Source organism: Phyllostomus hastatus, unplaced genomic scaffold (genome assembly GCF_019186645.2).
Source record: "Phyllostomus hastatus isolate PE091 unplaced genomic scaffold, TTU_PhHast_1.1 phas_contig_86, whole genome shotgun sequence".
Lineage (NCBI taxonomy): Eukaryota > Metazoa > Chordata > Mammalia > Chiroptera > Phyllostomidae > Phyllostomus > Phyllostomus hastatus.
In genome coordinates, this window is record NW_025333977.1 from 7906273 (window position 1) to 7923933 (window position 17661).

At 34.8% G+C, this 17661-nt stretch overlaps 1 long non-coding RNA gene across 2 annotated transcripts in view; it reads right to left on the reverse strand.

Moving 5' to 3' along the window:
- LOC123827328 overlaps nucleotides 1-17661 on the reverse strand; it is an 88989-nt gene that overhangs the window by 43712 nt on the left and 27616 nt on the right. Inside the window, exons 1-2 of one of the 2 annotated variants that reach the window (XR_006787215.1) lie at nucleotides 4073-4571; nucleotides 2340-2399 (exon numbers count right to left, since the gene is read on the reverse strand). This is a non-coding gene — a long non-coding RNA (uncharacterized LOC123827328). Of the gene's footprint in view, nucleotides 1-2339; nucleotides 2400-4072; nucleotides 4572-17661 lie in introns of those variants that run through there. The other variant, XR_006787214.1, reaches the window with a different exon arrangement.

The following is a 17661-nucleotide window of genomic DNA, read 5'->3' on the forward strand; positions in this document are numbered from 1 at the left end:
TTCCTTATCATATCTTCAGTCAGCTCCTCCAAATATGGCGGCCATACACCTAAGGGCTTGGCAAGGATGTAGATATAATATTCTAACATTTTACCAATTAACTTAATTTGTGTCTACTAGGACTATCCTAACCTCTTGGGTTTCTAGCATAGGTCAAACGAAATGTCCTCTGACATTTCTCTTGGCATAATTGTACTAGTAATTAATAATGTTAAAAGTCTATAGCATTCAGCTTCATTTTTCAAGAGAAGAGGGTTTAAAAGTAACACATAAATCCAAATATTGCCTTTAATTTTCTTATCGAAGTTGATGAGGTGCACTGACCACTGTAATATGAATTGACATTTCCGAACAGTATCTATTCAGATCCTGGTTCATACCTTGCTATAAAAAAAATCCAAGTTTCTTAAGCAATTTACTATCCGTGCATTCAAACTTGAATGGCTATTCCCTGAGCTCTTCCGAGTGGTCAACAGTTGCCCTCTAAGACAGATGAGGATTAATATATACATTAAAAAAAAACAAAGGAAAATACAACTACTTCAAAAGTAATCAACTGGAGTTTTACCAGAGTTTGGCCGAAATATTATCTAACAGCCTGGTGTACAGCACTTTGCCAGATTAACCGCACTGACACAGACCCATAGAAGCGAGCTTGTGCGGTCCACTTCACCACAAGATCGGATCTACGGGTTTATGCCAATGGGCGACATCTCACATGGGCTCCTTATTAAAGCAGAATTTATTGCAAATATCTGATGAACTTAGGAGATGAGAACAATAATATCAATTCTTTCATATAAATATTTTAAATGCTGAAATGCTCTAAGTATGCATATTCCCAGTTAAAGGCCTTCAAAAATATTCTAAACTAAATGGAGGTTCATATACATAAGAATTTAAAAAATACTAGATTGAAAGATTTTTCCACAGATTACTTCCATTTTAATAATATTTTAGAATTACACTATTCTAATTAACAATGAGTTGTAAAAGAAAAAAATAATCCATACATGCATGTATGAATTATGTAATTGTGAGGCATGAATGTAGTGTTATGAGCCTATAATTAAGACCAAATTAACTATTAAGCTAATTGTGTAAGAGTAACACTGTGTTTGTTCTGATTCTTATAAAACCTCGGTTAGTGGTTTCAAGGAATTGGTAACATATAACTTTCTCATAAAACAAATGAAATCTTGTTAACTGGGCAGAGTACCGAAGGAAGTTATTTAAAAGTCCTCAATATATACATAGCTGCCTATAGTTAGAATAACACTGAAATTAACAATATTTGAATCAATAAATAATAGAAAACTAAAATTCATCACATTAATAGCATTATTACTTCTACTGAGCGCTAACATTTATACTCTGGATCTATTTCATTAAAGAGGATTATCATCTCTCATACTCCATAAAGTTAAATTTATTTTTCAAAAATGATATACTTAAGACATAAGATATAGCTACATACATCTCTTATCTGGTCAACAGGTTGGGTAAAAAAAATAATCAAAAATACTTAAATCACCAGACCATGGACAAACACACAAGAATAAATATAAAGCCAGCCACATACATGTTTTTTAAGGTTCAAAATTCAACAGCAACAAAATTATAACTTGTACGATCATTAATTGTTTCACTCATAACCACAATATTTAGGATTTTTCAATTATACCTTCACTGCTAAAAATAATAGTACCACATACAAATTACTATGCATTTTCATGTTTTGAAATAATATGTGTTTTATAGACTTTATGTACAAAATTTGGTCATCATAATTTTCACCATTATTTGTTTCCAAATTATCAACATTCAAGATTCATGCATTCAATTATAATAAAAATATTTCAACAAAAATTCACAAATTTAGATGTGAAATAAAAGGTGGCATATATTTTGGGTTTTATTGTAACTAAAAAAATGTCTATTTTGGTTTCATTGTCTTATTAGATCATATGTTTAAGAGAAAAAAAATGACTTTATTCTTCCACCTTGCCAAATTTAATTTACATTTATATGGCACAAGAACTGATAAAATACACCTTTTCTTTTTCTTAAATAACTTTCAATGCAACTGTACTTCATCTATGTCATATGTATGGATATACAGATATTTATTCAAAGTGACTCAAACCATATACTGCTCACAAACTCAAACAAAATTTTTTTCAAAGAGGCAGGTAACATAATAAAGTCTCAACCACCAATTAAAATTTCAACAGCAAGATTCATAAATAATATGAAGTGAATTCTTATAACTAGTCAAAATTATTTTGTTTTTTTTCTTAAAAATTATTAAATATTGTTCTTTTGCTTTTCATTTTTACCTGAGGTGATTTTCTCCTATGATCACTTTCTTCACTTCTCATTCCATGTTAAGTTTTTCCCTAGAACAACCACAAAAGGAGAAATATCAGACAACTGCTGTCCAGAAGGAGCATCTGGGAGGATGGTGGGAATGAAGGTAGACTACCGAGAAGAAAACAATACGAAAATGGGCAAAACCTTTTAAACTATTTTTTAAAGGCTTGGAAGAGTCATAGAGCCCCACCCAAGGCTCCTCATATGACATATAATGTGGTTTCATAGTTTGCATTTATGCATTCATTTTGGTTGGTGGTGTTTTCACAGTAACAGTTTTGAAAGTGAAAGGAGGCATGGCTGTTAAGGAAGCGACTAGGTTTTGCACAATGAACTAGTGAAAGCTGAAAAGAGATGTGGATTTGGCATGAGCTTAATAAGATAATTAAGAGTGTAGAGATTAATGACTCCTAAAAATAACGTTTAAAATAATGTTTTTCAACTAAAGGATCTTGAAACATGAAAACAGGTTTATAAATGTTAATTAAGCCTGTGCAAGTTGACGTTCCATTAGCTGAGGCAGCACAAAGAAACAAGAGCTATTTTTTAAATAATTAGGGAACAATAAACCATAAACTTAATAAAATGTTTCATTTGAATGTTATCAGTATCCAGGGCATTTGTGATTTCCTATAACTCTTCACAGAATAACAAAAAAGAAATAATTCGTCAGTTCTATATTTAGTCATTGTTTACCCAATGTATTTTCAATATAATAAAATATGGTTTTAGAAGTACAATAGTTTGCTCAAAGTTTATTCTTTTCATGAAATATTATAGCATCAGTTTTTAATATGCAAATTATAGTCTTCATTTATACGTTGTATGTTTCAAAGCATTTTATTTTTTAAACATGTTTAGAAAGTTTTAGTCAAAATTAAAATCCATGGAATACATCTGTTAATCCTTTCCCATTGAATCAGGCAAAACTGGGTTTTGTTTGTTATGAAATGCTTAAATTCCTTAGCAATTTAATTCTATAAACATAATAATTAGAATGCAATGCACTTATCTGCTGAGCCAATATCTTGCTAGAAACTTAAAACAAGTTTGTATGTACTTTTTCCACTGAAATAGCTAATGGATATTTCCAAAGCACCCTGCAACAGCTCTAAGACAAATATTTTCTTTTAAAGTATACTTTAAAAGAGAGTATTATTGTGGAACAAGCTTCTTTTCTACTTAGCAACGGAGAACATGATCTTTTCAGCACTATTTAGATTATACTGAAATCCTGGTAAATTATTTAATATAACTTCCCCCAAACTAATTTTATGTATCAGTAGCTTAATGCATATTCTAATATGACCCTTTTTTTAGAAGCTCAAGAAGTTTCTTTCACATTTCAAATTATGAGTCACAGCACATGAAAGATTTCGTTTCTTCACCAATTAGGGCTAAACACTCACTTTTCTTAGATAGCAAAAACTAATACTGTACACAAAAAAGCACAGATAACATATTAATGTCCTTCTAAAACTTCTATGTTTGACAAAAATAAAAACATAGACCATCTTTTTCATAGAGATTTTCTATTTATAGTTAAGTTTCTATTCTAAGCAGGATTAGAGCAAGAGAGTAAAAGAAAAAAGTTAATAAGAGTAAAGTGGGTGACGAGTTAAATAAAAGTAAACTGAAAGTTCAAGGATTCTCTTTTCTATAACAGTAGGTTTTAAAGGAAACAACAAAAAAGTTGTACCTGATATGAAAGGTGCGATTTCACCAAGTGCAATATACTGCTAATTATGCCATATTTTTGAAATAATAAAAATAAGAAGGCTCATTTGCTTATGTTGCCTTACAAAGCTGCTTTACAAAGCTCGATGTCTCTGTAGTTATACAAGCCAATGTTTGCTTTTTTTTTTGGTTTGTTTTGGTTTAGATTTTTGTTTGTTTTTGTTTTTGAGCAGGAACGTCTCATTTTTTTTCATCACTGTTGCATGGAGTGGGACATACTCCGTTTTTTGGTTTTGATTTTTTTTTCTTCAGGGCTCTTGTAACTTCTTGGAAAAAAGGACCCCGGCGCTTGTCTTCTCTTTCCTCCTTTTCGGCATTCCAGGCACAAAGCACTGCGCAGAAGCTGCACCAATCCTTGCTGTCCCTGGCAGCAGAGTGGTAGAAGGTGGGAGAGACCAGGAATCCTTCCAGGCTGTGCTGACTTTAGAAATGAGGATTGCACACGTTTGTCTCCTGAACCAAAAGGGTGAGAAGGCAGGGTGCCAGTTTGCTACACTGCTGCAATGATCTCATGCTCACTGCTGCTGTCGTCTTGTTTGCCCAGTTCAAATGCCTGTTCATTATAAACCAAAAAGAAAAGAAAAAAAACCTACTTGGATTCTTCAGCAAGCAGAAAGGGTATTAACATTTTTAAAAAATCAGCAGTTAGAAAAGGCAAAAAAAAAAAAACAACAACAACAACCAAAAAACGAAATACACACAGTTTTAGGATTCACTTGTTATGCTTCAATATTCTGTTTATATTTTTCTTTTCTTTTTTTTCCTACTTAGAGATAAGCAGCAGAATTTATCAGGCGTGAAAGGGACAGCCTCCTGGTGGCCTGCCAAAAACCCAGAATAAAGGCGAAGTTGTGCTTCAAAGCTCAGTCGCTTGCTGAGTCTGGCTAAAGTCAAGTATTAAGATCCACCATTTTCTGAGCAATGCTAGAAAAGAAGAAAAAACTCAGGATGGTTGCTGCTATCCAAGTCTCCGTTGGCACCATCACAAAATCTCAGTCGGAAGGTCACATGATTCTCTGCCAAATGTAGAGTGCGTTCCCATCAACCATTCTGCTGATACTGCGAAGGCAGCTATTGTCTCGTTTAGACCCAAAGTTCAGCCCACTCTTCATTGAATTAGCTGAAAAAACGCATCACCTTTGGGGGCTGGGAGTCATGGAAACGTCTACCTGGCAAGCTGCCCACTTTTTCTGCCCATCAACCAGAGATGGAATTGTGCTGCCTAATGCAATGATGACTTGGAATGTGAAGAGTCGTCCAAAGTGAATCTGATTCTTGCAACGCCTGTTTCAGTTTGCACAGAAAACTCTGGCTTCTTGTAGTTCGGGGGCGGGTGGGGTGGGGGAATCTTTCATATTAAATGTAGCAAATAAAGGTCTGAACATGCCTACTCTGAACTTTATTTCACAGCACACCCAAATGGTTCTCAAATGAAGAGACTGAACACTCCGCAAGTTTTCTGAGTTTAAGGCACCCCTTCCTCTGTTTTCCTTATGAGTAAATGCAACAAGCCCAGGTCATTTGTTTTAGTTTCTCACACTAAGGTTTAAAAGCTCAGAGATTCTTCTTGCTTTTTATTCCTCTCTGATTTTAGGTGGTACTGATTCTGTACTACATGGACACAATATCCTCCAGCAACAGTGGGGATGCAGGACTGCTGCGATCTCCCTCGGAGTGGTCCCCTGAGAGAAGAGCCAGTTGTCTCTCTGACCACACAAAACCCTGCAACTGGGTCCAGGGGTAATCCTCTGCACTACCTAGCACAGCTGCTGCGCTTGTTTGCTGAGACTGACTCATGTCAGAAGTGCTCTTTCTGTTCCTCCACTGGCTACGGTTTGCCTGTCGGGAATGAAAGATGCCTTTGAAAGATGCAGGGAATGTATCAACAACTCATGGGCAATAAAATGAGATGGTTCCCCCTCCCCAATGAATTTCCATTCTAGCAGGCAACCAAAGTTCCCATGGAAAAACATTTCCATACTTTCTAACAAAAGTAAAGGGAATTAAATCTTTCACCATTTCCTTGAGCAGAACCTACAGCCAAGTGGAAAACCAAGTCCTATTAGTATTTAAATCAAACATATTCAATAGTGCTGAAAGTAATCATGTTCTCCTACCTGCATTTAAAAACTTTGATGATGGGAAGATCTTTATCTAAGTATAATTTCATTTGCAGAAAAATTTGCAGTTATATTCGGGGCTTTACAAAATGATGGACTAATGTTATCCTTCCTACATGTATATATACAAACACACACATTGCACAACAAACGACAAAGATATAAAAAGATAATAAAACCTTAACTTGCATATAAAAGTCATCCACAAAGTTGAGGGATTTAGGAAACATCTTTCAAATGACCTATTTTTTTTGTAGCATGTTTTCAGGTCACTTTCTTTTGAAGCCATAGGAATGAATGCTCACACACACACACACACACACACACACACACACACACACACACGAAAAGCATTCTGGTGTCCTCCTCATTTGTAATTCAAAAGACAAACAATTCTAAATCATAAAACAAAATCTAACACATGTGCTGAAACTAAAATGGCTTTTTTCTATTGTGAAATTCTGGACAAATTTTGTTCGTGTCCTAATGCACATGGCGAGTATGCAGCAAGGAGTCAAGCATGGCTGGCAGATCCATGTGCCCCATGCCTCAGCACAGCGAGAAGAAATCAGATAATCTCTAATGGAAAGAAAACTTCCCATTTTCAGTTCTCATTCACTTATTCAGCAGATATTTATTAAGTAAACACAGTAAGCACAGGGGAAGAGGAATGAATCAAATGGGCATGCTCCCACGTGGCAGTCATTCAAGAACTTTCAAGTGAGAAAAAGCTCACTTCTAAACCTAAGTATTGCTGGCCCTAAGGGAACGTTTATTGGCAACAAACTGGTCAAGAAACAATAGTATAAACTGGAAAGTGGAAATGAAATGGATATTAAAAATAAAGATAGAGAGGCATTCTGTCTCAGGTGTTCTTTTTAACTCAAAATTTAATCAGTGTTCATAAGTCTGTTTAACTTCCTTGAAGAAACTAATTCGAGAGTTGTATGTTACCCTCTCAGTCAACAAACTAAAATAACAGAGAAAAGAAAAAGAAACAGGAGATGTTCACTTTCCAGAAGATGCCATAGACTTAGTTTTTCCTAATCCTCCTGTTAAGCACAACTAAAAACAACTTTGAGTGTTATACATGAAACACACACCAGGAGGCTCTGAAAGACAGAGAGAAGACCGACCAGTCAGAGACCTCAGAACCCAAAGAACAGCATGGTGGTGAGGTCCTTGGATTTTATTTTTGCCTGATATACCCAAAATGGGCAGCTTCATGAAGGCACCTATAACCCAGAGACACCAACTGGTGCAGACCAGAAAAGCCTCAGCAAAAGCCTGCTCTCTCCAGGCAAAGGACCAGGAAAGGGCAATAGCTAGAAAGACAGTTATCATTTTACTCCAGGAAAACACCACACAAAAATGCACCCCACACCTGCAAAGGCCCAATGGGGAGTTTAGTGCCGACCCTTGCTAGAATAGAACAAAGAATCCCGAACTTCCCTCCCCAGTTCCAGGCGGTATAGGGAAGTCTGAGTAAAACATTGAGACTTTCCTTCCTGTCAGGGGCTCCCCCACCAACCACAATACAGTGCCAGTGCAGACCACACAAGGAACCTGAACTTGCAACCTGGTCCAACAGTAATGAGGCACCTTCTCTATTCCTGTTAAAGTGGTATCAAATAGAAGAGGCCCAGTGAAAATTCATGACCTTAGAAACTTCCCAGGAGCAGTAAAGCCACCTCACCATCCCCCAACCTATAAGGTGCCGAAGAGGCCACAATGGGAGTAGTAATAAATCACTCCCACCATTCTAGCCAGGCAGGCATCAGTGGAGGCCTACTGGGGAACAGGGACTCTCACCCTACCCAACAGTGATGAGAAGCCCTCCCACTCAGGTGTTAATGTGGCTGGTGGGGGGGACCTGGAATTCTACCCACATCTGGCAGTGAAGACACATATTCTTTCTTTGCTGCAGTGGTGTTGGAGGAAGCTAGCTAAAACAGAAGGTTTCTATAGCATCCAGAGCATTGTAACATGTACCCCAAACATCCAGATTTCAATGGGAAATCATTTGTCACACAAAGAAGCATGAAGATCTCCAAATGAATGCAAAAATAATAATCAATACATGGGAACACCAAGATGATAGAAATATTAGAATTATCTCACAAAGCCTGTAAAGCAACTATCCTGAAAATCCTTTAAGGAGCAATCATGAACATGGTTGAAACAAATACAAAAAAAAAATGAAAAGTCTTAGCAAAGAAATAGAAGATATAAAGAACAACCAGATGAGTGGGGGGAAATGGAGACAACTGTACTTGAATGGCAACAACAACAACAAAAATGAATAACCGGATGAAAACTTCACAGCTGAAAAAAATACAATCACTGAAATAGAAAAGGAAAGAAGGCAAAGGAAAGGAAAAGCAGTGAACTGAAAGACAGAGCAATAGCAATGTTCAAATATGAACCAAAGAGAGAAAATATACTTCGGTGAAAAGTAAATACTCAGGCAAATGGGTAATATAAGAAAAGTAAAGCATTCTTATATCATGCAAATGTTAATTCAAGAAAGCAAGAGTAGCAATATTAATACCCAATAAAAGACTTCAAAGCAAAGGAAATTTTCCATATCAGAGGTAATCATAAAATGATTAAACAAAGACAATCCATGAAGAAAACATAAAATCCCTGAATGTGTATGCACCAAACAAAAAAGCTATAAAATGTAGAGTACAAACTGGTAAAATAGAAAAGAAAAAAACAGATCCATGACTATAATTGTATCCTTCAACATACTTCTCCAAACAATTGATAGAGCTAGACAGAAAATTAGCAAGAATACAGAGCTCAATGATATCAGCAGGATTTAATTGACATTTTTAGATGTACTGCCCCAAAATAATGGAATACACATTGTTTTTAAGGGCCCACCAACATACTATAGGATAGGCTATTTCCTGGCTCATAAATCAAATCTCAACAAACTAAAAGTAAGTGAAATCATACAGTGTGCTTTTGGACTGCAGTGGAATCAATCTAGAAACCAATAATAGAAAGATAACTAAAAAAATTACTTAGCAACTAATAACTCACTTCTGAATAATTCATAGGTTAAAGAGAAGTCTTAAGGAAAAACATATTGGATTGAATGCAAATAAAAATACAACATAGCAAAATTTGTGGGACACAGCTAATAACAGTGCCTTGGAGGGAAATTGATACTATTAATTGCATATGTTAGAAAAGACTCTCAAACCAATAACCAAAGTTCCAACCTCAAGGACCAAGAAAAAGAAGAGCAAAGTCAACCTAACTGAAGAAGGAAAGAAATATTAAGGATAAGAGCACAAATAAATTAAATTGAAAACAGAAAATAGAGAAAATCAATGAAGCCATGAGTTCGTTCTTTGAAAGTCTCAATGAACTTGGTGACCCTCCAGCAAGACTGACAAATGAAAAAAAAAAAAACACCAAAAACCCAGAAGATACACCCCAAACCACCAGTTTCTGGAATGAAGCAGGACATAACATTGCAGATTCCACAGACATCTAAAGGCAATAAGGGAAAACTACAGTCACAAAACTCAGAACTTAACATGAAATGCAACAGTTCTTTAAAACCCATATTATCTATTACAATGCACCCAATATGAACTAGATCATTTGAATAGCCCAACAACTATTGAAGAATTGAATTTGTAATTTAAAAACTTTCTCAAAAAGGTATCTCCATGACCAGAGGGTTTAGAAGAATAATTCTAATGAATATTTTTAAAAAGGTTTAATACCAATTCAACACATTTTGGGAGAAAAGTAGAAGAAGGAATAAAAAACAATTTATTTTATGAAACTAATATTATTCTGAAAAATCCAGACAAAGACAATATGAAAAGAGAAAAGTATAGACTGATATTCTTCACAAATATACTCAAAAATCCTTAATTGTATTTTAGCAAATAGAGTTCAGAAATATGTAAAAAGAGTTATATAGCATGGTCATTTGAAGTTTATTCCAGGGATGCAATTTGGGTTCAATATTCCAAAATCAATCAATATAATCCAACACTTTAACAAGCTAAAGGAAAAAAATCACTCAACATATGAATGGATACAGAAAAAGTGTTTGAAAAATTTCAGCACCCACTCATGACTTAAACCTGACCAATAGGAAGAGCAGGGACCCCCACAATTTAATACAGATATTTTCCAAAAAAGCTACAGTTGACATTATATATGATAGTGAAAGTCTAAATGCTCTTTCTCTAAGAGCAACAATAAAGAAGAATGTTCACTCTCTAACCACCCATTCAATATAGTGCTGCAAGTTTTATTCTAGGTAGTATAATAAAGTATAACAAACAAAGTAGAAATACAATGCTAATTAAAATCACTCAAAAAATGAAATATTTAGGTAATGATCTAAAAACATATATAGACCTTGTAAGGGAAAAGCTATAACATGCTGATTAAAGAAACCTAAGATCTTGAGAGACATATATTCATGGATTACAAGTCTCAACATAGTAATGATGTCATTTTTTCCCAAATTTATACATAGGGTTAATGGAATTCCTATCAAAATCCTAAAAGTAGTTTTGTAAAGATAGATAAAATTGTTCTAAACTTTACATAAAAAATGCAAAAGAACTTAAATAGCTGAAACAGTTTCGGATAAAATATTGGAAGGAATTATCTGATTTCGAGACTTACATAACAGTATATCACTAAATAAACTAATATTAGGCATAATGTATATCTATAGACTATATTATTAATAATAAGTATAGTAGTAGATTACAACTTGATTATAAGCAAGGTTGTATGGTATTCGTAGAGGAATAGGTATGTTGATTAATGGAACAGAACAGAGAGTCTAGAAATAGACCCCCACATATATGCCTAACTGATTATTGACAAAGGTGCAAAACCTGTTTAGTGGAAGAAAAATAGTCTTTTCCACATATTATACAAAAATTAATTCAAATAGGTCACAGACTACAATGTAACATAGAACTTCAAAACTAGAAAACAGCATAGAACAAAGTCTGTGGGATCTGGGTCTGGGCAAAGAGTTCCTATGATTGACTCCATTATCACAATCCATACAGAAAAAAATGATAAATTGGTCTTCATTACAATTAAAAACTTTTGCTCCATACAGGACTCCATTAAGAGGATGAAAAGAGAAGCTACAGGTGGGAAGAAAATATGTAAAAACCACATGTCTGGAAAGAACAATATCCAGAAAATATAAAGAACTCTTACAACTCAACAGTAAAATGTAAAACAATCCAAATGGAAAATGGGCAAAAGATAAGAAGAGACATTTTATCTATGAGGATATGCAGATGACAAATAAGCACATTAAAAGATGTCAAACTTTGTTTGTCATTAGGAAAATGGAGATTAGAATCACAACGAAGTATTAGTGCAGCCCTACTAGAACAGCTAAAATGAAATATATATACATACATATACATATACATACATATACATACACATATATACATATACATATACATTCACTATATATATAGTGAAAACACTAAATGTTGGTGAGGGTTTCAGATCACTCATTCTATTGCTGATTAGAATGTAAAATGATAAAATGGCACAGCAACTCAGGAAAAGATTGGCATATTATTTTTAAAACTAAACATATGTTTTCCATAAGACCCGGCAATTTCACTCAGGCACTTATCCCAAAGAAATGAAAGTTTATGTTCATGCAGAAACCTGTACATGAGTGTTTATAGCAGCTTTTTCCATAATAGACAAAAACTGAAAACTACCCAGATGTCCTTGAACTGATGAGCAGTCAAACAAACTGGTACGTTCATACCATGGGCTACTTCTTAGCAATAACAAGGAAGAAACTATTGATACACTCTTCTGAATGATTTCAGGAGAATGATGCTGAGTGAAAAGAGCCAATTCTCAAAGGTCACATTCTATATGATTCAAATTATAAATTCTTGGAGTGATTAAATGATCGAAGTGGAAAGAGACCAGTAGTTAAGATGTTAACACTGGCCATGGGAGTGGGAGGGAAGTGGCTGTGAGTAGAAAAAGACAATGTGAGGAATCTTTATGGTAATGGAAATATTCTATATCCTGACTGTATCCACATCGATATGTAGCTCGTGATATTGTACTACAGTTTTCTTTAGCCAGTAGGGAAAACTGGCTAAAGAATGCATGGTACCTCTCTGTTTTGTGTCTTAGAACTGCATAGGAGTTATCACAAAATAAACAGTTTATTCATTTTGGGGGGTAAGAAATAAAACAAAACAACTGCTTTGGCTAATTGTTTGTACTGTTCTTGCATTATTAAAAAGAAAATTCCTGGAAAAATCTGAACTTGCTATTGGTTTACCTAGACTTGAAATTTCAGAGTGGAGTTTGTTAAACAATGATTTGACCAGCTAGGGAAATTAGCCTGGTGAAATGTTCCAATCAGGGCCAGCAGAATTTCTGTAAAGGGATAGATAATATATGCTTTAGTGCTGCACGTCACATGGCCTGTGTTGCAACTCTTCGCCTCTGCTACTGCACTATGAAAACAGTCATAGACCATACATACATAGATGAAAAAAATGTGTCAGTGTTCCAATAAAACTTTATTTACAGACATCAAAAATTTAATTCATCAATTTTCATATACAAAGTGTGCTTTTTTCAAACACACATAACTAAGAAAAAACATTATTAGCAAGTAGACCATACAAAAACAGGTCCTGGATTTATTTGGCCCACTGAACATAGTTTGCTGGCCTCTGAGCTAAATTATGTATCTGGAATCTTGTGTCATGATTCAGTTCATTGTTTCCTCTTTATTTTCTTCTAGGACGTCTTCAAAAGCTGCTAACTCCTCCCACTTAGGAATTCCCCTCACTGTCCTTCTACATTTTCTTTTCTCACATTGTCAAGGAATACGAGCAGAAGTTTTATTGTTAAAATGTGGAGCTTTGTACAAAGTAAAAAATTAGATGAAGTTACTTCCCAATCTCTCCTGTTCAAACTTTTTTATCATTTTACTGAGAAATAGTGCTGCCTCTTACAAGGCCTCTTGATGATACCATCCTGAGAATCACTGAAAGAAGAAATTGCATGAGGCAAAGTACCTGAAAGATTCAAATTTATTTAGATCATAAATTGAAAATATATAAATAAGATGGCTATAAGAAACAGTATAGTATGTTGTGGTTGTAGGTGTTTCTTGCATGGCAGTGGTTTGGGAGTCGGGGACAGCTGACATGGCATTCTTAATGGCATGGTAAAAATGTATTTGTGACAGTAAAATGATATTTAAATTGGTAAGTGAATTAAACAAGGAGGACATTAGACTAGGGTGGCTTTAAATGCCATACAGTATTTTTTCGTATTTTTTTTATTATTATGCAACTTTAAACAAACTAAAACCTAGCCCTGGCTGGCGTAGCTCAGTGGATTGAGCGCGGGCTGCGAACCAAAGTGTCGCAGGTTTGACTCCCAGTCAGGGCACATGCCTGGGTTGCAGGCCATGACCCCTAGCAACTGCACATTGATGTTTCACTCTCTCTCTCTCTCTCCTTCCCTTCCATCTCTATAAATAAATTTAAAAATCTTAAAAAAAAACAAAAACAAAACAAAACAAAAACTAAAACCTAAGCCTGTAATGCTTGAAGGTTAAGAAATGGAAAACTATAGACAACCAATCACAAACAAACAACTAGGCTTTTCCAAACAAGGCAGCTGCGTAGTCTATAGCCCAACAACTTCCTTGCTTTGGCTTCTTTATAGAAGTCTTTCCCCTCGTTCCTATGGGGGGCGTGCTTCTCAGCACTGGTAACCACTTCTGGTTTGGCACTGAGCAATTGGAATCAGTGTTTGCTCAGATAAACTCTTAAATGTTTAATGTGCCTCAGATAATCTCTTTAAAAAATTAAACTTACATCAAGAAAAAAAAAAACACATCAAGTGCAAAGAGAAATTCAAAAGGAAAGCCCAGATGGGAGGAAGGGTAGTAAACAATAACTTGTATATTCTTGAAGTCAAAGTACTCCTCGGAGGCCATGTGGGTAAAATGGTAGGCGTCTACTGGAATTATCATTTTCACGGAAACTAAGATTTTCCTTCACAAAATCATGCTTTATTAGTGACACTATGAAAAGCAGTTATTAAATCACATAAATGAAGTCCACAGACAACATTATCTAGAATTTCCTTCAAAAATTAGAGTGAGTATATGGAGAACAAAACCTTTTTTTAAAAAACTAACTGACTTTAGATAACTAATGCAGAAAATTAAATCATTTATTATTTTTACTCTTCTGATCAACTAAACACCAAGACGCATTAAAACCTCATGACCATTCATCATCCTTGTGTCAGATAGGAAGTGCTGAAAAGTTTTAAATAAATGTTATTTCTTAAAACTTTGACTATAGAGTGAAAGGAGGTTTTGTTATTACTGATATGAGTTAATATGTATACTTAAAAGTTATATTAAAGCCCTTAATAGACAGATGTATAGAGAAATATTAATTATTACTGACCACTCTCAAATTATAGGTCTGGTTCTAAGCAATTTACATGAATTGATTCAGTTCATACATGTGTGGTTACTACCCATCATGTGGCAGAAAAAGTGCTGTTTTTAAGTGTGTGGTAACACTGGTGTTTAAAGTGGTCTAGGGTTTTAACCATTACTTTTGCACTAACTATGGAATTGTACATTTCAATTTTTATTTTTCCAAAACAGAGATCATGAGTAACATGCAATTTTCAGTATATGGGTCCTTTCTAAGTAATTAAAAAAATGCCGCTTGTTGCTTTTGAATATCTGATTCTTCTCAGATCTAGAGCTTTAGCCCACAAGTAATTAGTAGATCCTTTTGGACTTTGTCTGATTTAAGAATTTGGGGTACTGTGACAGTGACCAGAGGGGAAAAGGGAGAGAATTTCAGGAGAAAAGGGGAAGGGTTTATAGCAACAAGTATAAAGGACACATGGACAAAAAGTAGGGAGGGTGGAAATGGGACAGAGGTGAGGAGGGCTCTGGGGTGGGCTGGGATGGGAGTAAAAGACAGACAACTTGAACAACAATTAAAATTAAAAAAAGAAAAAGAAGAATTTGGGGTACTAAGATCATCACCCTGAAAGCATACAAACCAGATTACAAGGGTCAGAAATAAATTGATTTGACATTAAGAACAAAATTCAAGACCAAAAATTTCAAAGTGTGTGTCATAAATACTCTCCTTCCATGGGATTTTTAATAGGCTTTAGTACTGTTTCATTAAGAGTTTGGAAAGATAAGCCATATCAAGTTTAAAATTAATAAATTTGTGTACTTAGACATGATGCAGATGGGTAAAACTGTTAGTTATCTTATTAATTTGACTTTGTTTAAGAAGAGCATTTATCTTAAATACGCATGACACTTCATTTCCTGGTTCAACTACCAGATGAGGCTCATACATTAGGCATGGAAGTTTTGGAAATTTGGCATGTTTTTTTGCCCATTTTGTGGCTCTGTTTTATATAGTAACTAATTTTAGGCTTCATTTCAATGAAGGACTCTAAGAACCTCCATTTATTAAAATGGAAGTTTGTATTAAAAGAGTTAAACAGCGAAGTCATAAATAGCCGAGATATGACTATAAATAGCCGAGATATGACTATCTACTTAATGGGAAGAACCACAGGGGTATTCTGGACTCGCTGTCTAACGTTCCTATGACTTCATCGATTGCATCCATGAAGTGATAAAGCCTTTGGAAATAAGCAGAACATGAGCCAAAGGTGTCCAGTCCAAACCTGACTCCAGATCTGAGACATTATTGAGGGTACTACCAGGAAGGGCATGACACTCAGAGCTGAGAACATTTACTCATTGGTCCCTTTCAGCAGCTGGATTATTTTATGAGTGTTTCTATGCAGTCAAATGCATATGCTCAATGATGTCCAAGTATAATGTAGCGATGCTTATAGAATCAAAACCAGAATAATTATCAAATAATTTCATGCCAGAAAGGTAGAGATAAGCTGTCCTACAGAGTCCTAAAGTGTGTAAATCTACTAAACAAATTGCATTTTAGTTTTCTGTTCACCACATCTCCCCAGATCTTCGACCAGTGTCTGTTCTCAATTAAAATAACATGTTTTACCTTTGAAAAGTCACATATGACCTGACTTTACCCTCACTTACATACTATCAATTACTGATCTTTTAAATTAATTTAATTTTAGATAAAATTGCCCTCAACCTCCGCAATAACTTGGGTTTGTGTTGGTGTAATGTCATCCTCCAGGTTTGCACATCTTTTCCATGTGTGATGATAGATTCTCCTTATGAGGAGTCTGGTTGAAGCAAGAGTGGGCAGAATTAGCAAAACATAGAATATTCATATGCCACCATCTGTACTCAATTGCGTTAAATGTAGCCCAGATCCATCATGGGAATTCTCCAGATTATTGTCATATTGGTGGCCATTGGTCTGACTACATCAGTTTTTATGTCCCCTTCATCTCTCTAGGAGAACCAAATGAAAATTCCACGAGATGCTTACATTTGGAATCATCATGGGCTACACAAGGGATTTACTGTTTATATTTTCATGCAAGCTTTTCTCCATTTGCTATCAATATGGATAGCATTATTCATTGTTTCTCAACAACCTTTATTCAGTAATGCAGGAATAACTTATTCATGCTATGTTCATGAATTAAAAGCATTCTTTACAAAAAATGTGTAACAACAACAATAAAAAGAATGAAAGTTATTTGTGCATGAATTGAACTCACCATAAACAGATCTCTCTCCTCCCATTACTTAGTTATAAAAAGATATTACAGGGGCATAGATATCATATGACATGATTAGAGAATGGAATATTTCACAAATTATTTCTTAGTAATGGAACTTTATCCTATTAACAGGAAAATAATAATTATTTTTTAAAGATATTATTTATTTATTTTTTAGAGAGGGAAGGGAGGGAGAAAGAGAGACAGAGAGAAACATCAATGTGCGCTTGCTGGGGGTCATGGCCTGCAACCCAGGCATGTACCCTGACTGGGAATCAAACCTGCGACATTTGGTTCACAGCCCATGCTCAATCCACTGAGCTACGCCAGCCAGACTAGGAAAATAATTTTAAAAAATATAATTTATATATATATATAATATTATATATTATATATATATAGACAACATTTCACATTTTTACTTGCTAAAAAGCATATGTTGTCTTAATGTTATTTTTATTAGATTTTGTTTTCTAGGTAATACTGTTATGGGCTTTGGTTATTGAACTTTAGTTGATCAGAGTGTCCCAGTTTGTAATGGAGCAAGACAGACTTTCACAGAAAAAGAGTGTACCAAGAGGATGACAAAATAAGCCTCAGAATGCAAAAGACATATCTGACAAAGGACAGTAATTCAAGATATATGAAGAATGCTTAAAATGGAACAGAAATAATAAAAAAA